Source organism: Neolamprologus multifasciatus, chromosome 16 (genome assembly GCF_963576455.1).
Source record: "Neolamprologus multifasciatus chromosome 16, fNeoMul1.2, whole genome shotgun sequence".
NCBI classification, from domain to species: domain Eukaryota; kingdom Metazoa; phylum Chordata; class Actinopteri; order Cichliformes; family Cichlidae; genus Neolamprologus; species Neolamprologus multifasciatus.
Window position 1 is genome coordinate 25128617 of NC_140454.1, and position 24798 is coordinate 25153414.

The 24798-nt window shown below is 39.2% G+C and overlaps 1 protein-coding gene and 1 long non-coding RNA gene across 2 annotated transcripts in view; both read right to left on the reverse strand.

Moving 5' to 3' along the window:
• asic4a (acid-sensing (proton-gated) ion channel family member 4a) overlaps window positions 1–24798 on the reverse strand; it is a 115077-nt gene that overhangs the window by 29645 nt on the left and 60634 nt on the right. The gene's annotated exons all lie outside the window — the stretch shown is intronic.
• The window catches only part of LOC146500919 (uncharacterized), a 53244-nt gene continuing 28446 nt past the window's right edge, over window positions 1–24798 (reverse strand). The window contains exon 2 of the long non-coding RNA XR_014869698.1: window positions 1–24798. This exon is cut by the window's right edge and continues 21446 nt beyond it. This is a non-coding gene — a long non-coding RNA (uncharacterized LOC146500919).

A 24798-nucleotide genomic window follows, 5' to 3' on the forward strand; every position in this document is an offset into this window, starting at 1 on the left:
GACATACAGGCACACACAGATACAAACATCCATTCCCACCCTCATGCTCTCATATGCACTTACTCCACACTCAACCAACGTGGAGACAGACATAAAGAGACGCTGTACACACAATCACACTCCCCAAGCGTACTCTACGAACCGGGTCTAGGTACCCTTGCCCCTGGAGGGGGGAACTGCACCCAGACCCAGGTTGTGTTACCCTTTTCCCTGCGGTGGGGAGAAGCAGACCGCCCCTCTGTCATCATTTTAAGTGGGGGAACTTGCACAATCGGTGGCTGACTAAATACTTTTTTGCCCAACTGTATTCTGAATGTCAAATCTCAATGGCATTTCATCAAGTGGCCCAAAATACACAAAATTAAATATTGTAAAACTTCACACTGATCTTTTTAAACTGATGTTGTATCCATTCAGAGGGATTTTAGATCCACCAGTGTAGGTCAAATCAAGGAAAACGATTAGTTTTAGGGAATTTTGAAACTGTGAAATTGTACATGTCATGCCTGCGTGTGTGTGTAGATGTCTGCTGGGCAGTCTGGCTTACTCACACAGTCCATAGACATGCATGTTAGGTTAACTGGTGCTTCCAAATTGACCGTGGATGTGAGGCAGATAAAGTGCTTCAAGTGTATAGCTGTATGAATGTATGGTTAAAGTGTGACTTCTATTTAAAAGTGCTTTGAGTGGTTAGTAAGGCTAGAAAAGTGCTATAGAAATACAAGAACATGACATAACATTTTCACCTACATGTGCAAGCAGAAGCACCCACAATGCAACAGAAAACTATAAATAATACAACAATAATAATCAATTTATTCTGAGTTAAGGGAGATTAAACTACATGGGATAGTGTGTTCTACGTGTTCTATGTGTTAATAAATGTTGAATTAATATTGATAATTATAGATGGTAGGTATACAGATTTTTAAGTATAGCAGTGAGGACAGTGTTAAATGGTTTTAAAAGTTATATAATAAATCCCAACAGTTCCTCCCAGTTTCACTTGCAATAAAATATATTTAAATGTTATATTTTCATATGTTAGGCATAATGAGAATGTGTGTTCGTAAAAGTTTTTCTTCAAAAATCTGAACCACAGTCTAAATAGATCTGTGGTTGAAAATTTAATATAGATATTAACTCCTGGCCTGAGTCAAAAATGAAAAATTGACTTTACTGCTCCGCATGCCAAAGTATCCTTGGGCAAGATACTGAACTTTGAGGTGCTTCAAATGTGCTCATCTGAGTGTGAATGTATGTGAAGTTCTTAGGTGTAAAAAGAGAGCTTGTATGAATGGGTGACTGAGACATGCTATATAAAGTGCTCTTTAAGAATTACCATACAGTGAAAGCATGACATATAAAGGGTTAATAAGCTACTTATTACAACTGAAGCCAGTGTAGAAGTAGCTCAAAGTTGCATTTTTTAATAGCTAGAAGGAGGTGGACTCATCAGATTTTCATTTATGACTTTAATACATCTTTTTTTTTTAAATTTAATTTGGTTCATCATTATATACTTTTAAGTCTCATTTAGAGTAAAGAAAGGTATGCTTAAGGATTTGGCAACCTTGTGGCATATAAACCGTTACCTTACGAGCATTCAGTGTCTTTGGGTTCTCATTTAGATCTACGCCTCACTTGTTCAGCACTCAGTTGTACAAAAATACATTCAACTGGTATTTCAGTTTTTCCGTTAATGACATCTTTTGGTTTTAAAAGATTCAGATGGAAACTCAAGGCTTCAAACCACTCGCTAACATAAAGTTTGGCTACATCCATCTTTATATACAGTCTTTGGTTGGTTTGCACTAAACCTGTTATTCGTGTATGCAACAAATAACGGGAGAATCCTTTAGAGTGACCTTTTTTTTCTAAATAAGCCAGCTAGAAATATTTAAAAGCAGTATTTCCTACCAACTCATGCAGCTGCTCTTAAATTAACCAGCTCGCTGCAGCTGATGAAAATGTTCACCACAGCTGTCATTTCATCCAGTAAAACTGGAGACCACAAGCTAAAAATGAGAGGTCTGTCTCTGTCTACTTGTGTGAACTCAATGTTTCATGAAGAAATAATGACGGATTCAAACAGCACTTGTAATATGAGCTTTGCTGCGTATGCAGATCCCTAAAAAAAATTCTCAGACTACAGCTTTCCCCGCTGAAAAACACCCATTTTTTCCTCACTCAGAGTGCCGAAAAATAATCTGTTGGATTCGTTTTGTCCAAACATCAAATAAAAGAGGACAGTGATGAAAGTATTCAAGCTTAGGAAATCACATGGCAGGAGAGGTCAACAGACAAGTCACTGGAGAAATGACAGTGAAATAACAATTGAGCTGAGCAGACAGCAGACATATCATTAAAGAGACAGTGACGGTCCCTGCATGCACAAAAACATCGAATGCCTGTGATCTGACTTTGATATCAGCTTGATCCACCTAATGAGTGCTGTGATGTCTAAATAAGGGACACTGGCGGAACAACACAAGCTCTCATTTACAGACCACAGGGTGTACCCACATTTGAGATGGTTGAACAACAAATCAAAGCCATGGTTGTGGGGTTCAGTCAAGTAATTCGCTGGAACAGTTGGCAATTTTGCAATGTCCACAACAGTGATTAGAGCAAGAAATGAGTACTGTTTACAAAAGCTGTTTAGACGGACAGCTATATTTTATGCAGTAATAGGCCTCGGGGCCTTTGATCTGGCTCTTTGTACATGCTAGTTTGCACTGAGTGTCTGTGTGTGTGCTTTTTTGAATGAATTTCAAATAGTTACCTTCAAAGTGCATCTTGGTTGAGGAGTCAGACAATTTTTGGACAATTACAGATCTCAGCTCGCGCTCTGTTGTGGTATAAACGGTTTTTCTGTTAGTTCTAACAGCCAATATGCATTTTGTAAATTGCAGCATCTTCTCAGCTGGTGCGATTAGATAATGGGACGTGGCAAAGTGTGGGCGGAGGCCCGTGGGAGAGACGGTTCAAGTATTCAAGTGTGACTTTTGACTGACATGTGCTATTAGGCTGAAATGGTTTAATCTCTGTTTGGCTGGTGTGGTGCGGCTGAGGAGGTAAGCTGCACTTATCATTGATTCCCCGCCCCCACCTGGGTTCATTGACACACTTAAGCCTCGACTGGCAGTCTTTATCTGATGGAGCAAGCAACAGAGGCAAAGGAGGATTTCACTTCAGAAATGCTCAAAACACCCAGACCAAGTGCCTGGGTTACGCTCTAAAACTTCAGGCTCTGGAGTACGCCGTGTGTTCACAAATGATATCCCCCAGAGAATATGAGAAAGTTTTCCCATCATCTCACCCAGGAAATGGATGTTGGCAGAGCTTCCACTGGTTTATTTCTCAGTTTCCACCTATCCCCTCTCCCTCCCTTCTCTATCTCCTCTTCCTACATCCACAACGTGATTGATGGAGCATTTTTCTCTTGTTAAATCTTGCACCAAATTTAGTAAAGGTAACAGGACTGACTTGGGCAAATCCCAAGTGGGGACCTGGCACTGCTGTTGACAAGCTGAAACAGTGCAGCGGCATTGTAGTTACAAACCAGATGAAAAGAAGCGTTGTATTCCTCTGAGTAGCTCAAGAGCTAAATTTTGCAGCACTCAATGCAGCATTGTTCAAAATATCTAAAACAACATCACCTTATGTGACAGTGTTTTAGATGGTAATGAAAAATTGATCAAAACATGTGCTCAGTTTCTGCATTATCCTGTCAGTTATGTCTGTGAGAAACCTAAACTTGTTTCTTTGTATAGTAGTTGGACTATTCAGAGATGAATTACCAACCGAGTAAAGCGAGCTCTATTCTTCCTTGAGGCACAAAAACCTCATACTTAAGCAAACTTTAAGCATAAAGTTAAGACATTTAGTGGAGCCACCTAATGTACTTGAAAAATACATGTTTTAATGACTTCATCCCACGTTTGTGATCAAAAGTAAATAAATGAAATTATCCATACATGTTGCAGTGTGTTTATTGAGGTCACAAACCTGGACATGAAAAGCATCACAGAACATTAGTAATGGCTCATTTCTGGGTCTCTGTGCAAAATTTAATAAAGCTATTAAGTGGAGCCTGCTGTGTGCACGAGAACACATCCATAGTACAAAGACAGCAGGAAGAATAAGGCGTCCTATCCCTATATTTACTCTCTGAATTGACTATCTCTGGCTATATATGTAACATCTATTGTCCATCCAGTACAGGAGGGATGTTTTCTGTTAAAGGTGGATTTTGTGTTTTCTTTTCTCTCTAGGATAGTTTGTCTTATGTTCACACCATAAAGGCTTTGACACAAATCTGTTTCTCTTGGCAACTTAAATAAAAAAAGTTGTCTCAACTTGAATAGATTAAGCACTAAAAGTACAAATGCATTAAGATGAAGTTGCAACATAGTTTGGAAAGATTCCCATCATCATGTCATTTGCTTATTCTGTATCTCACCAATTATAATGCATCTGCTTTAAATGTCAATTCATTATGTGTCTTTTGCAAGTGTTTTTCTTCCGCCTAGAGTGCCTTGTTTCTGTGTCCGTCTCTCCATGCTAAATGCATTAAGAGACCAACCCCTTACCATGTAATTCATAAGCCCTGGTGGGCTAAACCCTTAAACGCCCTCTTTATGACTGTGATCTGACAGTCCCAACTTTTCCTTTTAAATAACCCACAGGAGTCACTTCAGTGCTTCTCCAGAGGACATCCATTTCCAGGCAGGCTGCGTGTCATCGGGTGGCTCTCTGAGTACGAGGAAGGAGGATTTGAATTCATTTACGCAGGGTGGTAGAATATGCCAGAGCGCTGATTGGCAGTTGAAAACCATTAAGGCTGGCACATGAAGGCTTAAGGTTGAGACAGAGCGATCCTTGATTTAATGGCACCATTACAACTTCGCAGCAGAAAGACTTGGATCACAGTGTGGCATAAACTGAATATTTACATGATATTTCAAAATGTTTTTTCAGGAAAAATGGTATATGCCAGTTCACTGCAAAAGTCCCTCTCTTTCATCCAGCTATTTAGTGTATATTCAGTGTCTATTTTCATGTATTTTCATCTATAGTTATAAAATTGTGATCAGACATTTAAATATATCGTGTGTATGAACATCACAGTAATTTGGGGCTAAGGATTTCTTTGAACTGTTGTTTTTCTAGGGTGGAATAATTATACAGAATACATCTATAATGGAAAAAAATAGGATTTTTTAAAATCCATATAGGCTCAAATATACACGTACACTCAATTAAACGTTAAATTCTCATTAGTTATCACGATTCACTACAATTAGGAGTTTCTCTTTGCCAGTATTTGGCAAGTATTTGGCATCAAAGGATTTGTTTGACTGCACTCATTTGATTGATCAATTCTCAGAACAATGCGAGTCTAAGGAACTCTGTAAAAATCCAAGGAGAAGTTGAGAAGGTCTGTTAGATGTAAGTATAAGTTATTCAGCTGTGTCATCACTTTGTCAAGACCCTAAGTGTCACCCTCAGATGAGAGGAAATTGATTATGATATTCCGTAACAACCAAGGCTCAAGCCTGCCATGAAGTGGAAACTGTTGGAACACCAGTGTCACTGTCCACAGAGAACAGAGTTTTACATCGAGCTGAGGAAGTGTCAACCAAGAAAAAGCCACCAGCTCCAAAACCTTCGAGACTGACTCAGATTTGTCCACGTTTGCCAACATGGACAAACCAAATTACCTCTGAAGAAAGATTTTATGGTCAGATGAGAAAGAAACTGAGCTATTTGGCCACAATGACAAGAGGTGTTTTTGGAGGAGTAAAGTTCAGGCTTTGAAACCAAATAGTCAAGCATTGCGGTGATAGCATCATGCTCTGGTTCTCATTGGTACTGGTCCATATTGAAATACTGAAAACTTGTGGACTACACTTAAAAACTGGATCTGTGCCACAAAAATCAACCAATTTGAATGGATTATACTGAAAAAGCATTCTAATATCCAACCAGAAAAATACTAGAAGGTTGTTAATGGCTACGAAAAGTCTCTGGTTGAGATGCAACTTGCTAAAAGACATTCAACCAAGGTTTAGTGGGGTTTCTATGTATAAATCTGAGCTTCTTTCTATATAATGAGTGTATGTAAACTTCTATCTACAGCTTAAAATGTTATATGTTTAATCTGTTTGTCAACCTGTAAAACAGAAGGGACTAAGGGATCAAGAATAATTTCAGTTTAAGCTGAATATGAAATCCTATTTCAATGATTTTCAGTCTAATTACAAAATGAGAGGATGAAAAACAACATTTATTTCAACCAACACAAGTTACATGTTGGTGCAGCACAACAACAACAAACGGTTCACATTTTATCACCTTCTCACAAACGCTGCGATGTGTTTTAATGGTCAAAGGCTATAGTCACGTAGCCATTTTAAAAAGCCTTTGTGGCGACCACTCAGCTCTTTTAAAGCTGTTGTTGTAAACAGCCTTCAGAAGGCAGACTAAAAATGCAATGTCTTATTCTCAAGGCTCCTGAACACAGAAGAGCAAAGAAGAATGTGAGGAATGAGTCTTCAAAAAAATAAAACACAATTTACAGAGTGAACATAGCCTTTAAGTGCAGGGCACAAAGCCAGCTACCACATTTTTGCAGCATCCCATTTGTTCCTTTTGGACTTCCTACACAAAACTTTTCTCTATGAAGTAACTGCTTTCGTCTCCCACTCTCACTACAGACGGAGCCCTCACCACCAGACTGCATGGAAAAGAACAGTAAAGGGTAGTGACATATCTTTAAATTGTATGTGATCTACTTTTAAACGACTCAGAGGTAGAGAAAAAGAGATTATCTCCACAGCTTTATCACTTGTATAAGCAGTTTTCAGCTCTACCCTTCACCTGCCGTCTTTCACTGCTCGGGAAAAAAAACACTTATGTGACACAAAAGATTTTTTTTGGTATGCTTTCTGTATTTTTCCCCCCAAAAGGGAGAAAAGGGAAGCAATTCACAGGTAAGAAAAGTGGAAGAAAAATCTGTTGTCTTGATCTTTTCTGGTGTTGGGTTAATTCAATAACAGACAAAACTACAGCCCGCTGAAATTCGTCACCACACTAAAATGCAACGAGATGCTCTGGAGCACTGGTTTGCTCTTCCAAATACTTCTTGATGCAGTTGTACAATTTCCCTGAGTTCAGCATGATTGCCCCAAAAGACTTTTCACTATAGTTCAGCCAGTTACGAGAGCAATAACAATACCGTGCAAAAGTGTAGTTTGCTTCCAAAGAGGCAGACTTGTCATTTTTAACTGCTCTTGAGCAATAGCTTTTGAGGCTCTCCAAAGATCTTTCAAAGTTTTTCTTTGGAAATTGTTTGCTTTTTCGCTCATTTTCACCCAGGTCCTCCTCTGTGACTATTTTCAAAGGAATCTTTTTATTTTTTCGTTAAGTCACTCAACACGGACGTGTGAATCATTCAAATATAAAAAAGGCAGCTCTGCCAATGGATAAACCAGTATTTTGTCAACAGACAACAAACAACTTAGAATTTAAAAATCGGTTCTTTCTTATCTTTAGGTACGTTGTTACTAAGACCCTGCCATAAAAACAAATAAATAGTTAAAAAAAAATATCACAAAAACAGGAAACTGAACAAGACAATGGAACAAGTAGCAGGCCTAAATACTGTCCACAACACATGAACACTATCTGAAAGCCACGTCCTTAAGAAACAGACATAAAATGCAGAAGACCTGACACAGGACCCGAGAAACACATCTGGCCCTTCAGTTGATCCATCTATTGTTCACCAAAGCCTGAAATGATCGCAGTGGAAGGGTGACTGTCATGAATGCAAACTTAAGGAAGGGAAACGGGGAGAAAAGACTGAGTTACACAAGAACTGGACTGACAATTAGAAATGTTTCATCATCATCATTAGGATCTACAGATGAGGTTAAGACAGACGTACAACAATAAGAGTCAACAGACAGATTTTAATCCACCACCCAATAGCATCTGGATTGGCACAGGTTCAAATGCACTGCATAAGCAATAATTCAATTCAATTTTTATCTCTATAGCACCAAATCACTACAGCAGTTGCTTAACCCTTTAAGACCTACCATAGAACCAAGTTCGACAGAGCTTATATTATATTTTTACATGTTGTAGTGTCATTTTTGGGAGCATTTCAAGTTGCTATACATCAATACAACCATTACAGCCTAAATTTTAATAATATGCATGCATTAAGTGCATAGTAATTACATAAATTGCAAAAAAGTGCAATAAACTACAAAATTTTTTTAAATCGTTTTTGTTTTTTAACATATATTTCGAGTTAGAGAAATTTAAGAGGCTTATCCCTCAAAACTGTAAATACAAAAAAGTTGCACAAAACAGTTTCCCACCACAGGAAATTTATTTTGAGAGTCTTCATAGTTTTATTTTTGAAATACACCAATTTTTATACACTGCAGGAAAAAAGAAAATAGATATTATTGTGCAAATTTGCAAAAAAGCAGCATATGCATCAAAATAAACTATTTCCAGCAGTGCAATATGAGTCCTAAGCATCCCAGAAACGACACAGAAAGTCATAAAGTCAAACATAACTTTTAAAAACACCAGTATAGGCTCATGAGGCCTTGATGGTAAAAAACTACATTTCTGCGAAAATGACGTCACTTCCGGTTTCGGACAGGTCATGGCGGACATGCGATAGTTCACACTGATGGACTAGGAAGTGTTATGAACAACTGATCGGATCGGCAAAGCGTGTTTCTGGAATATTATGTTTTTGTTGCTGCAAGTGCTTTTTATGCAGTTTTTGCAAAGCTATATGTGGAAGGAAACCGTGACCTAGGACAAGCTGATGGCATAAGATGTAAGTACAACTCCTCCGGTTTCATATGCAAAAAAAATTATTGCGCTAGCTCACGTGGTTGCAGTGCTACCGGGATTTTAAAATAGTTAGCAAAACAGAGTGTGCCTGCTCCGACCGGCTTTAAAGGGTTAAATGCACTTTATATTGCAAGGTATTAAAGACCCTACCATACAAAAAGATACCAGGATAAAAAAAAACCCCACAATGGAGCACTGTCAGTCGTGGACTGGCCTCCACAGAGCTTGGACCTCAGCATTATTGATCACTGTGGGAAAGAAAACAAAACAAAAGGCTACCGAGAGCTTTGAATGTCCTTCAACAAGCCTGGAGAACTATTCCTGAGAACTACTTAAAGAAATTACAGGAAAAGCAAAGAGAGTTAATGATGTGTTGATGAATAAAGATGATCATACCAATACTCACTTTCAAGCTTGCTAGAATTGCAGAAACATTATAAACTGCATTTCCACATGTTTTTCTCAGTAATTTGCAGCACCTATTTTCTTAGTTTCCTGGAAACATATAAAGAAACACACATGCACAATACTGTATATGTTAAGGAAAAACATGTTTTAATATGATTCCTTGTCAGTTATTGCAATTTCAACACATGGCACTGACATGGACATCAAGTTTTATCTCACTGTATTTTCTAATTAATCCAAAACCCAACAAACAATTTCCTTTAGAAATGCAGCCCATGTGATGGGAGTACCTTCTCATGACTGCGGCAAAGCCTAAAAGAGACTTCAGAAGCCGCGAGCAAAGCTAACATCAAGGTTGCAGAAATTGTAAACATATTTTAGCTCAAGATTAGGAAAGAAAAATGATAGTGATTTGTGGAAAAACTGACATGGAGTGATAAGAACTCACTGCTAGACCTTTCTTCTTCTCATGCGCCGTGGTTAAGCTGTATAATTCATATATAATCCTCAATCAAATGTCAGACGGATTACTTTTATCGAGGGTCAGCGCTTTAAGATCTCTACATTCAACCATTGGGGGTAAATACAAATCTGGCCCCATCATAACCCCCCTTTCAGTTATATATGAGGGAATCACAGCTTGACTACACACAGGCAGAGCTCAGACATGAAGCCCAAACAGTGCTGTGGTATGTGAAACGCACAAGTTTTGCATCATTAACCTCCATCTCAATGTCGGTCTGTAAACGCGCCACCAGAGACACCGCGCTCGCTTGCAATTCAACACATTACAGTTATTGTGTATCAATTCCAACCTTCATTACACAACTGAGTGCTGAGATCTCAATGGTAGTTTAATACAGCCATTCAAGTGAGGTAAACACTGCTCAGTCATCATGGTTGGGCTTACTCCGTGGTTGGGTAGAATAGCATGTTTTATAAATGTGACAAGTTCTGTAAAGAAATGCAAATGAATGTTTGATAAAAGGAATTTGCGGGATTTCAGATTACACGCTGTGTTCGCAAACACCGAGGCAGGTTTACGTTATAAACTAATGATCTTACTTGATCATTTTAAGTAGTTTGCCTGCATCTTTTGCCCTTCACTCTGACTAAAGAACATAGATTAAAATGATGAACTGTGATGCAAACCTGCGGGGCTTGTTTCAGTTATTAGTGTAGGAGTTCTGACTAATCTCTTCTCTTTCTTTGCTGCCCTCCTCTTTCTGGTTGCCTCTGAGAGAGCATCAAAAATTAGTTGAGCACCTAAGCCGGAGCTATGCATTCAGCCACCTCCCCCCCCCCCCCCACCCCTCCACTCACCCCACTCTGCAATTCTCCACATATCCAAGCATACTCAGCTAATGGAGCGGTGAGGGATGCTCTTGAAAAAGCGGTTGAAAATGGACAGGCTCTCCAGCACAATACAGCAACTCGCAAACAGAGCAGTCCACAACATCCAGCACTCAGAGACATGAAAGCTTCCTGTGAGTACAGTCTGCCCTAACATCACAGCCATGGACCCATAAAGACCTTGTTTTATAAATGTGATTAGAAAGTACTGTCATAATGGGAGATAATTCATCTGGATCACCACAGTGAGGCAGGTCCCTAATCAGTCTTTACACGTAATTATGAATCATTTCCTGCAGCTAGAGTTTGTGCCTGGGTCCTACAAAAACAGGTAATTCTTGTCCTTAAAAGTCAAATAGGACCTATTAATTGTACTGTCCTGGGAATAATTATCACCATTTGAAATGTATCAACGTTAAAATGAGTCAGCCTAATTGATGCCATTTAAGTCACAACATGTTTAAGCTCCTAGGAACTTGGCAAGTTCGAGGTATCCTGCAAAAGTCGTCCGAGTCACCTAGTGTCTTCCTCGTCACACCTTAACCGCACCTCTGCTTAAGCAATGTGTTTATTTTTTGATCTCTGGAGAATTACAAATTCTAGGCTTTATATTTCACAGCAAAGCTCGAGGGCACAGCTCAGAATAGAGTAGAGCATAGTCATACTGAACGTGAAGTGTAATGGTGCTCTCGAGATGGAAAAGGACCATACTGCCCACTATACATGAGCCGAGTGTGCTTTACTTTTCCACTTCACCTCATATTGCCCACAGCTCGGATCAGTCGTTCCTGTGTGTTATAAATTGATAAAGCCGAGGAGAAGCCTGCCCTGAGCACTGCACCGACACAGAGTCCCGCCTTAGGCATTTGTCTAACTGTCGACTTTGTTTTTCTGCAGTCATTTCAATATTCAGGTTTAATTAGGTAACTCTGTCATTAACACATGATTTAATTTCCGAAGCGCTCAATCTCACGCCACTCTGCTTCTCTCAGACTCTGGCACCCACTCCAGAGCACAAACACTCCCACCCAATTGCCACTGAAGAAACGCCAGCACAGTTCCCTGGCCTACCTTTTATTTAGTATTCATCATAACCAAGACACCTGCTTGGTTGTTTTTCTTTCCCGGCGACTCGGGGGAAATGATATCTACTGGATTGAAGCCACATGTTGGGGTTGATGAAACTTCCGGAAAGGAGAAGCAGGATCTACTATCTCTTGACGTGAATCATCAATTTAATATACGGTGTCCCTTTGGGGATACGAGAGTGATGCCAATGCAAATAAATATCAGCTGCTAGCTCTTGTCAGTTTGTGACAAGTTATTCATAACTGAGCAACTATATGAGCATATACAAATATTTGTGATTGCACATGTTTTATGAAACGTGGCTTATGCATGAGATCTTTTTTCCCTCCACCAGTGTGACAAGCCTATTATTGTCGAACCTTTAATGACATGCAACACTTGCTTCATTCACAAGATGGTGCAATAAGTGCACTTAGTCACTTCTACTACTTACTGCCTCACTTATCTAAACCTTCTCCTTTTGTGTGCGCAACAGTGAAACAATATTTGCCTTTTCAACCGTGTAACATTTATGAGCATGGGAATTCAAGTTTTTCATGCTACATAAATCATTCAAGTAAACAAGTCTGATTAGTGTTTTCGCTCGGGCGAAAGAGCTTGTTCTGAGTCAAAAGCAGATCTCACAGTCCATTAGACTAAGCTGGCTCTAAAGCCGGAGCCCAAGGAAGTTTGGCAGACACAGAGTTTTAAACTGCACACCTAAACACACCCGGTTTAATTTGGCCTCTCAAATGGCTGAGTTAAGGAAGGAGATAATGCAGCAATGGAACAAAGGGCAGGCAGATCAAAGAGGAATTGAAAACCTTGGACCATGGATTCTGTCCTTGACTGCATCTGATCAAAGTAAAAGTCAAATTTTTTTCCTTTCCTTTTCTTTTTTTTTTTACATGACAAAAGGACCATATTTCTGCACAGTGGACCTGCAGGGCACTGCTAGAGTTGATGATTAATTTCAGCGAATTAATGATTACAATTGAGGTGGTGACAATTTTGGCATTATAAACTCACTTTCTGCTACTTATTCTGTTCTGGAATAAAAACTCCACAGGCACATTTAACCACCCACCCACCCACATGCACACACAGAGCAGCACTGAAGTACAAATGAGCACCAACGACACATTTCACTCCTGAATATTAAACACGTTCAGAAATAACATTACTCCGCAGTGTGATTATTTCAGTTTCCATCGCTTCTGTTTTGACATTTGTGTTCGATCTTTGATCGGTTAGTTCGCTTGCCTCACTATCACGTCCGTGCCTCGGGCTGATTTATCATTGCTGCTGTGACACGTTTTGTTTGTCAATGGAGGTCGATAAAGATTACAGATGATTTGATGTTTTTTTTTTAAACCAGGTTATTAAATGTGAGTGCTGAGAACCACAGTAATCCCTGTCTGCACATCAAAGACAGGCAAGATATCTGGCTTGCTATTAGCAGAGTGGCTGGCTGCCACCTGCCCAGATGTTTGGCATGGGGAGTCCAGTTATGCCAAATGGGAATCAAGGGACCACAGGATGCCTTCCAGGAAGCATCTGAGGTTCCCAAACGTCAAGGACAAACCTGTAGTCACAGTTTTTTGGGTTTTTTAAAAAAATGCAAATAGTTGCAATTTTATGGAATATTCCATAAACTTTCCACTTTTTTTATACACTAATCACTTTGAAATGGATCTTTTTTTTTTTCATAAAATCAATTTCACATCTTGCTAACAGGCTAATTTACTTTGCTCCTGACACCTTTAAAAGGTTGATGCCACGGCTGCCTCACGTTTGCGTTTTTAATTTTCTGTGAACTTAACAGGCTCTCCTGATATCCTGCTTAAGGGACCACCAAGCTCAGCGTGGATTAGAAAGAGCTGATGTTGGGCTCTGTATATCCCACAGTCGTGACAATCCCAGGCCTGCTGCCTGGGCTCTGACTGTCAGTTAAAGAACTTGCTTGTGATAGGGCCTCAGAATATTGGAAGGCTTCCTGTGGTTAAAGCCCTGACTGTCAATGTGCATTTGATTTCCAGGGAGTTTATTCACACTGAAGTTGTTTGTTGTTATTTACAGCCAAAGCCTCAGAGTAAGTCTGTGCCACCCGGCCAAGCAACGGTGGAGGTTGAGGTGATCGCTGCAATTATGTGGTGCATTACTGAAACACATTACTCAGTTTTTAAATTAGAACAAAGACCAACAGATATGCAACATTCGACACACAAAGTGGACAGATGGCCGCGGTCTCGAACGGGAATTCTCAGTTCTGTATGTAATTCAGTTTTAGAGTCAAGGTTCAGAAGGCTACAGTTTCTGATTATGTTCGGAAGGAGCTCCACATGGTGTCTTGACTTGTACAGTGTGAGCAGGGAAGTTTAGTTTCCCACCATGTCGGAACGCTGATTAAAATGCACAGACTGGACTGGCTATGAGCATGTTATAGCTAAAAAATAACAACCAGTGAGCTGCCAAAACATTTTAAGATTTCTATTCTTGGAGTTTAAATATGTGCACATAAACAGACTTTTCTGACAGTAAACATTTGGAACCAGGAAAGCCACAACTTGACCAAGTCTGGGAGAAAGACAAAGACACTCCTACTCTTACTCTGACTGTAACATCAAACAATTACTGAAAATGTTCAACTTTCCGGTTAAATTTTTTTAAAACATCCCATGCATTTAAAAGATGAAATTAACCCAGTCATGTCAGTAAAAGTTTCATCCGTGCTGGAATATCAATTAGGTGTCTATAGATAATTACGACTCTCAGAGAATCTCCTAGATCAGATCCACTGAGTCTTCCATTAAAGTGTTTCTAGTTTTTATACCACAGCATTGGGTGGGAAAATCGAAACCCCCTGTTTAGGAGTTCACAATGAGTCAAACAAGTGCAAATGTTTTTACGAAGAAAGCAAATTCCTCTTACTAAGCGTAAAAACAGGAATTAAATATGACTTAAATATGTTGTAATATCTGCACTGCATGCATTAAGAAATAAAAATGAATGTTTCCAGCTCGCACCTATGAATGAGCCATTCCAAACCCAAACTCTTTCCCTGAGTTTTGGTCCCCAGAGGCAGATTTTATGCATTCATACACTCAATGTTTTATTTAGCATTTTAGAACTTAAAAACAAAGGGATGAGAGTATTCTCCCATTTTAAATATTGCTGAGAGTACAATTAAAACCAAATAAACGCATCCACAAGACATACAACTATATTACTACCACTGCCACCATCATCACTACTACTACACTTACTACTACTACTAGAAATACCATTAATAATAATCACTATAATCTCACTATAAAACACCAAATCTCTCTCCGTGTGTTTGTTTCTTTGTCCGCCAACTCCTCCTACACTGTCAGAGGTTGAGCAACAAAACTTGGCACACAGATATATCATTGACCCCTGGGGGTACCTATCTACATCAGATGTTATGACATCATCAGGTTGCTGAGCAACCACCTACTTCTTGCCTTTATGCATCTAGACCATCTTTGTGGAAGCATCATATCGTTTTAATTTCATGATAGTAACGTCCTATTTATATCCACAAAAGCTGACTTATGCATTATATGCATGATGTCATCACGTTGCCTAGTGACCTGTAAATGCAATGTTACGTTCTCAGTTTACATAATTTAATAGTTATCCAAGTATTTATCTGCAGTGGAATTTTGTTAAAGTCACCAACAGGCTAAACGTTGTTAGCAAGCTTCTGTGCCTTTGAATAGGATGATAATAATAAGAATAATAATGATCATAAACAACATAATTCACTAGAATAACAACAGAACAAAGTTTAACCAAAGTTTCTAAAGGGATCCCCTGGCATTTTCAACTTTTAGTTAGGAGTTCTTTTTCAGCTAAGAGATGGATGGCTATGAAATTTGATTTTGACATTCTTGTTGCTCAATGAATCTCAGTGATTCATTCTATAGCTTGGTAAACAAAACCCCTAACACTCATAAACAGTGAAAACATGATTAGTCTATTTGTGCATATATGACAGCTACGGATATGCAATTTATTATGACCTGCACAATTCTTCACACGTTTAATCAGCCAGCACACACAGAAAACACACACGATACACACTAAAAGGAAATTGAACATTACATGTAAATTTTTACATGTAATGTTGTTACATGAGTACAATGTAAAACTCTAAATGTAATGCAATCTAAAACTCTGATAATATATATCTCAGTTGCTTTTTACTCAGATTTATTGTTTCATGTTTATGGAGGGCAAAGAATGTTTTGAAAGACTCTTGTGATTCAGACACTCAGAGACAAAAAAGAAAAATCACACTGACCTTTGGCCATTTGTTACGCTGGCTTCACTACGCGGCCGAAGATCCGAAACGATCCATTTCATTGTTCAGGTAAATGGCCTGTATTTATATAGCGCTTTACTAGTCCCTAAGGACCCCAAAGCGCTTTACATATCCAGTCATCCACCCATTCACACACTGGCAAGCTACATTGTAGCCACAGCCACCCTGGGGCGCACTGACAGAGGCGAGGCTGCCGGACACTGGCGCCACCGGGCCCTCTGACCACCACCAGTAGGCAACGGGTGAAGTGTCTTGCCCAAGGACACAACGACCGAGACTGTCCGAGCCGGGGCTCGAACCGGCAACCTTCCGATTACAAGGCGAACTCCCAACTCTTGAGCCACGATCGCCCCAAACAATCCTTTTGGTGTTTATACTTATTTATTTAGTCACTTGGACTGTGCTGGGTGAAAGACTGAAAATTACTTTTCATCCGTAATGAAAACCTGTATATTAGTCATGAAAAACATTTATCATTTCCAGTGAAAATTGAGGTATGCCTGCTAAATTGCAAACTCAGAGAGAGGAGACTGATATATTTTTCCCCTATGTCACAGGTGAATGTGGCTTCAACATTTATAATACAAAAATATCAAGAGGCATGCATTTTTTAACACACATTTGCTCCACACGGATGAATCGGTGTCAAATCAATTTCAAAGGTGGTGGGCTCGACTTTGACCTTGTCCCTAGCTGCTCAAATTGTGACTGAGTTCCATTAATACAACTCAGAGCAATTTCATTGGACTTAACAGACACAAAGCCATCCCGAATGCTTCCAGTGACAATCACTTTCAGTGGCAGGACTGAGGTGACGCACTGTAAGCATTTTACATATCCATCATATCTAGCAAGCGATGGATTTGGAAAATTACCAGCTATTTGAATTTAAGATGCAATTAATTCAGCTTTTACATTTTTATATTAGGTCAACAAGCGTGCAGAATTATTTATCTTGCTAGAAGGTCATTTGCACTCTTCCACCAAACACACATGCACACAATCAGCTTCATTACCTGAAGGTGGGGAAGCAGCTGCAGTGCGCTTTGCTCTCGTATTCTGCCTCCAGAGTATGTGTTATCAGTTTGATGCAAGTCAGGCACACTGAAAACCTCTTTTTTTATAACAAACAACAAAGCCGTACACCAAGAAGAAGAATTGTGACTTTTGCAACTCTTCTGGAGATCTATAATTCACTCTGACAGATGTCAGAAACGGAGCATGTTTATTTTAGCTGCACTGTGACAACAGGCTGCAAAATATACCTCTGAACACATCAGAAGCCTTAACATCTTGAATTCTGTGAATTCTGTGTTGTGCATGACTACATCATTAGTGAGAAACTGCTCCAGTGAGATGACTAAATTATGATTACAAATTGAAATGAATCACAGGCTCTTCACTGTGACAAAAGAGGGAAGGCCCACCCCTCTCTAGATACCTTTTTTCCCTCTTCAGAGACTCTATAGAAATTTTAAACACGAGCAGCAGATTTTAATTGAATGACAGAAAGTGCAACAGAGAGAATCGGGCCTTACTGTTTGCGCCTGACACCCTCAACATAATCACACTGGGTGCCATAGCTCGAAGAGTAAGTCAAAGCTTCTTTTCTAAACCGACTCCGACAGCATTTCACAGACAAACACAGAATAAAGTCGAATTTTTCCTCATGAAAGAAACAGAAAAGATCAGAGTGCTACAGTAAAAAAGAAATTAATATGGCCTTCGAATGGTGGCATAGTTTGATACAATTCTGTTCTCATCTTTCAGCTCCGCCAAACAGAAACAGAATGTCTCTAACTGATCAGCATGGCAGTCAATACATCAGCGTGTGCATTGGGATGAAGAAATCAATGTCAGTCCACTCCCATGGCGCTTCCATCTCTGCCAGAAAGCCGTCATACAAAGACGGAAAGCCATCAACTGAACCTACCCAAAGGGGATAGCGCGCAGCTGATATTGATGTTTGAAGGAGTGCGCCGTGGTGCCAAGAAAGGCCCTTGTAAAAGCCATGGTTAAGGATTACCCAAGCAAGCATGTCCTCCTTCGGTGCAGCCGAGAACACTAGTTTCCACCCTTGGTACCATTTTGAAGGGTCATTTTTAAACACAGCGAGGGATGAAACAAACAACAAGAGAAGGTAGGAGGAGCCATCCATCACTCCTACTTGGCTCTACCCTGCTGTTTGTTGAAGGGGAGATAAAGTTGGCCTTATCTTCAATTAAGCTTGATCAAACATTGTTAAAACCTAATCTGAAATGCTAAACACAACAAATAGGCTCACAAGGGATACAAGACATTTTCATTGCAATATTGATTAACAGACAATTGCCACTTTATTATTCTGCAGTGATGAACACGATGCCCATAGAATTCAAAAATCAAATAATGAAATGATAACAACTGTACACAGTAAGGCTGTTAAGATTCATTCATGTCCTCTGCATCAGTCATCGTGTTAGTGCTACTATCGATCATCAGCTTGTTCCAGTTTTCCTTACTACTCTATGATTTATGATTAGACGGGGGGGGGGGGGGGGGGGGGGGGACGGTTTCCAACATTTGTTGTTGTTTCAGCATGCCTAATATGACAGATCTTAAGGCAAGGTGAGATGCTAAAATCATTCAAACTAAGGAGGATTACAATGTTTGCTGTACTTCTTCAGGCCCTGTGTCAGCTGAGAGGTTTTTGTTGAGATCTGGGATTGTTGCTTGCAGCTGAGCAGATAAGATTGATGTGCCACAGCTCTGCCAAACAGACAATGTAATTAAAGTCATGCAACCATGGTTTGTACCAGAACTGAAGCACGTGTAGCCACATCCTTCTTCTCAGGTTCTGTGCTGACACAGACTTCTAACATAGTTTTGTTTTTAGTGTGTCTGCAAATACATGCTTGTGTAATCTCAACATTTACAGCTAATTACCCCCCAGGAGACAGTGTTTTGAGTCAGTTTGTATCCATCGATTATTTAGCCAGTCAGCTAATGTGAAGTTTAAGGTGCACTAATTAAAGAGTTTTAGAATTCATAGTACATAGTTTGTTTCCAGTACACTAGAACATCAGTAAAACCAGACTCAGTATAAACAGCAACATTACGAAGCTAATACAGGAAATAAAAGACTGGAGGCACTAGTTAAAGAACAGATTAAATTACCTAGTTAACAACATTATTAACAAATGTATGTATTTAATCACAGACAAATACAAGTAGCAATAATAGCAGCAACAGTAAAAAAAAAAAAAAAAAAAAGATTATTGCTTTGGTCACTTGGGGGCACCACAACAAGCTTTAATTTCTTATTTCTTATTTTGAAATTCAGAGGGAATTTCTAGGGAAAGATGTGTATTTCCCATTTGCTGGATTTTCTGCAAGTCGTAAGGTAAAACTGGTCATAAAGATATACTCTTTATACAGCACCGAAAACCGCCTTGCAATTGCTTTGGTTGTTAGCAGATGGCTGTGATTGCCTGTAGTTTACATGGAAGATGCCGACTTGTCCGCAAACACTTGCCAACTATTCTCAGAGTAATAATGAAACTGTAGTACAGACAGAAAAGGGAGACCATTCGCCTTCAAAATAAATCTTTAGCAGGTAACATGTTTCAAAAGGCACAACTTTTAATTGAAGGCGAGTATTCAGGGTTTCCAATTTGCATTGCACTCTTAAATTTCACTAAACTTGGTGAGTATTTGAACACAAATCGGTGTTTAACATACAAACTATGGCTGACAATAACAATCGTTGAGCAGCCAAAGAAATCACAAGGAGGATTTTGATGCAGCACACTCTTTACAGCAACATAAAAGGTGTTCTTGTTTCAAAAACAGTTCTTAAAAGATCCTGAGTAAGCTGTACGGTTCTTTACAAAGGCTGAGGCCGATAGCTAGTAGCTTCTGATACAGCTATTGATGCGTCTGTCAAGTGTGTTTACATTCATGCACTGAGCTGCTGCACTAAAAGCTCTTTTCTCTTTCTATTATGAATCTATTTGCAATGTAATGTGAGAGCAGTGGTAACAGTGTAGGCAGTGGGTTGTGGTCAGATTGTAGCTGGATGAAAGGGTTCAGAAAACTGAAAGAACAGCAACTGGATTTGCAGAAATGGAGCACTTTTTGATATTGTTTTGTTTAATTAAGGGCAATATTAACCCTCATTCAGCTCAGCTTTGCTATTTGCTAGCTCCCGAGGGAAGTATCCGTCCCTTTAGCAGGTCACTTGTTATTATAGATCATATTATATCATTTTCTGTTGCCTGCTGTGGCTGAAAACAAGGAGGCACTGATGGGAGCGATGAGAATGAACCAAAAGTCAAGTTGTTGGGAATTAAATAAAAATAGAGAGATAAAAGAACCAAACGGAGCCGACAGAGTCCGCCTGTAATGCTCCCAGGATTTGTCACCACAAATGCCATCTTTCACTTTACAGACATTTATTTGTTCCATTGTAAATATGAAAATACTGATTAGAAATGCTCTAAAAATGTCACTGAATGTAAATCAGGCTTTTTCCTCCCCTGAAACGCCCAGTATCAATGCTCTCTCTGGCATCAATGTTGAATATAAACACTTCATTCAGGGAGCACTGAAACTCTTAAGTTGAGAGATGTTCATTGTTACAGGAAAGGTCAGGGATTTGCTACGTGCTAGGATTTAACCTCTGAAGGTCATAATTACTGACAAATAATTTCTCAGCCTCGGCCTTTAGTTTTAGTGCTTTCGAAGAAATTTAGTCCTCGGGAAAGTAAATCACCTAAATCATGTGGAACCATAAACGTCACCACCCATCTCCATCAGTTTGGCTTTACTTCATTTTACATCATCAGACTTGAGCAATCTGTCTGACATGGCTGTGTTTAAACGGCTATGGGACAAAAAACCTGAAGGCATTCTTAAAACACTTAAGTAGAATATCATTCATGCACGACCACAGCTCTGCTTCAGACGGACCCACAACACACAGAGAAAAACAACATCTTATATTCCTCGCATATTGCCAGACAGCCAGAAATTCAACCAGTTAGGTCAAGGCTGGAAACAACAACAGCCACAAGTTTAGTCTGCAAATATTCCGCAGAAGGACACAAAGAAATGTTGCTTTTAGTTTTGTGAAAGCGCAGGTAGCTGATGAGGGATCATCGATGCAGCAGAAATAAAGACAGATTCAGAGCGATGCATGCTGCAAGCCTAATCAAAACGACTCTCACTGCACACCTTCCTAAAAGGTTACCTGGACAGATGAGTTGATGACATTACAGTCTGACAATTATGGCCCACACAGCAGAAATTTTACAAAGCGAATGGAGCGTGGCTCACAGAAAAGCAAACTTCATCACATGTTTCTGTTCGACGCACAGTTTATTTTTACAACCTCGTGGTCTTAGCTTATTGTAACACATAAATAATCCCTGTATCACATGTGACAACATCCACATGTTTGTTTTACCCATGAGCTGTGACCTCAATACACCAAACAGTCTTCACAGAGCACCAAACCATGGATATAAACAGATAAATATGAGAGGTTGACCCTACTGAAATCCCCAGTTTAATTAATGCCAGGTCCCCTCTCTGTAATTTGAAGTCTCCTTTATTAGAAATTTTAAAAGTTCTCTCCCGAGGGATGTTCTGAGTCACAGGGAAATTGTGGCACAATATGTTTTTAATTTCCCAGGAGGTCCTCGCACAGCAACTATTTAACGATGGAGCAGCTTGGCTGAATGAAACTAAAAGGTATGCTTTTTTTCCTATTGTCATTATGACTGACCTTAGCATGAAATAATCTGCCTATATGCACAGTCCTCACTTGGTCTTCTTCTAAGCTCTGCATGGGACAAGCACCGGAGTGCAATTTCTGAACTCTTTTAGTCTTTTATTCATGCAAAAAGTAGGTTTCATTTTTTAAAACAGAGGTGATATGAAAAAAAAAAAATAACCGCCTTAAATCCCACAAAATAAATCAAATATACTATTATTCACTTTGTTTATTAAGTCTTTGTGTTATTTGTAAACAATAGTTTCATAATGATCAGCTACATTCTTAATAATGTCTTTTGGAAATCTTACCTGCAGTCCACCAATCACCCTTAATAATTCCTTCAAAACCACCAAAAGAGGACTGATCCCTTCAAATTATGGATATGAGACCTCTGGGAATGTTCTATTGGGATCCCCTGCGTGTGCAGCATCAGGTTTCTTCCATTAAATCCTGAAGATGCTCAATCAGATTGACTCTTTGTCATGTTCTCTGGGACATTGTGGAGCGTTCTGCGGGGGATGTCGCTCCATGCGGCTCTGCATTTGGTTTGAGATGGTATTAAATTAAATATTAAGTTAAAGTAACATCCAAATGGATGACAGGACACGAAGTTTCCCACCAGAATACTTCTTTGTAACTATATAATCAAGCCTGTTCATTTCATGTGTCAGCAGTTTTAATGTTGTGGCTGATGTATGTATTCATTGAAAATTCACAAGTATTGTTTCAGTAGCGGTTTTCATGCATTTTCATGCCGAAATATCCAAGCATAGAAAAATTATCTCATTTATTTGCATAATGTTTTGTAATTTACAGTTTATTCTGTTTTGGCTGCAGAAAGCAAATATTCCCAGCTCACTTCATTATTCACACAACTTTCTGATCAACTGCCAGGTCAAATGTGTTAACTCGGAGGCATTCCATATTAGTTATATACTATGTAGTATAAACAGGCCTCGTTTTGTGAGATAATTCAATTGTTTTCTCCTACGTGTTAATGTGTGTGTGTGGAAGGTTAACGAAAATGATTTATAAACCTCTATTTACGCAAACCCATAAATAGTTATACTGAATTAACATCCAATTGTGTGAATGTGAGAGTGAATGAATGGTGGAATTGTAAAGCGCTTTGAGGGTCTCGAAAAGCGCTATATAAATGCAATCCAATCCATTAAGTCTGAGTTAGATCAACTAAAGAAATGCAATTAAAACAAACAAACAAACAAACAAAAAACAAGTTTCATGACTAGTTTCAAATTTCCAGTGTTCAATGTGCTGTTTTCTTGTTGAAATTGTACTAGTTACAATGTTTTCAAGCACATTTTCCAAGTGCTAATAATGTAAAGCTGAAGGAACAGGTGTGTATTTTCATAATGAACTTTAAAGTAATAAGTAGCCTTAGTCTGGTGGCCTTGAGTTCCCTCAACTTGGTTATAGTGAGCAGTGGTATTGTTAAGATTTTCATAGTTGAATGTTCAGAGTATTATAATCCTGATCAATATGTGGAGATGGATGTGTATTATGAGTCTATTTCCCAGAGGGTCAGGCTATGAACAGACAGCTGAAAGTAAAAAACACAAAACAAAACAGAAAAGGGTGGAGCTTTTATTTTCCCCTTCAAGGTTTCACTTTGAGAATTTGTTAAAATCTTTTCAAGCCAATAAGAAAACCAGCTCAAAGACATTCAAGGTTAGTCACATAAGTGCTCTCCGGTTAATCTGGTATTCATACTGGTGTCCTGTGGAAGCTTTGTTTTGGGCCTTCCAAGGTGCTTACTTTAATATCGCTTTCATTTTACATTGCTGATAATGTCAGTAAAGCTGCAATCAATATAATAAGCAACAAGAAAAAAAATCCGCAGACATTTTTTTCCTTTTCTGATAAGACATCTTAGATTATTTTTCCTTAAAAGCTTTAACACTGATGCTTCGATACAGAGTCAGTTGCTCTGCCGTTCGTTCACACGTCAAGTTAGATCCAAAGGATAAGGGTTCATTAGGGTCCTCACGCTGTTACAGTATCTTTTCTGTTTCATTTTCAGCTCACAGTCTGAGGACACATCCATAATCTGTTACTGCAGTGTGATGGGAAGCCTGCAGCTGCTGCTCTCAGTCCTCCTCACCCTGTCCATAATACACGTCTCCTCAATGTCACTCAAATATGAGTTCAGCTCTTACATCTTCATGACAGCAGCAACCAATAAGAACCACCTAAAATTTACGTCCTTACATCTCCTCTTCAGTGTCTGACCTTTGCTTGTAAAACCATTGACCTAAAAGGATTTATTGTCCTTGTCGTTCAATCACATCAACAACACTGTCATGCAAGAAGGTTCAGGTGCTCATTTAGAAAAGTGTACACGTCAGTGCTAAGGCCAAAATCCGCCTGACAAAGCAGCAGCTGATGAGTAGCTCTGATCAAGTGTCTTGACAAAGACTTTAAATTAGTCTGTGATTCACAGGCTTTAACTAGATGATGTCCGTCATGACGGAGGTGAGCGATGCACTGCATCCGTTCTCCATCCTCTGAAAATAACCCAGAAGGTCATGTACTCTTCTCGTCATTATGACTATTCAGCCTTTTAGATTTCTAGTCAAAGACGCTGTTCTTCAAACGACTGAGACTCTAAACTGCACTTTTAAACCTTTTCCTCCAGAACAAAAAATGCAGGACTGTGCAAAAACAATTTAGTGTTTGCATCCACTACCTCAGCCAAAACTCTTGCATTAATCTACATTAGCATCTGGGCTGGTCTGCTTGAATGATGTTTATTTATGGTTAGCAATTTTCATGTTACAAATTACATACAAATACAACAACCCAGCGGGATACTCCCTGCGGTATGTATTAGTGCACAATATGCATTATGATAACAGCCTTGCAATTGAGTTATGTTTGTGTTCTTCAATGATAGTGGCTGTTAAAATAATATGTTAAAGACCTTTTATTACCATATTATCCCAATCCGGTC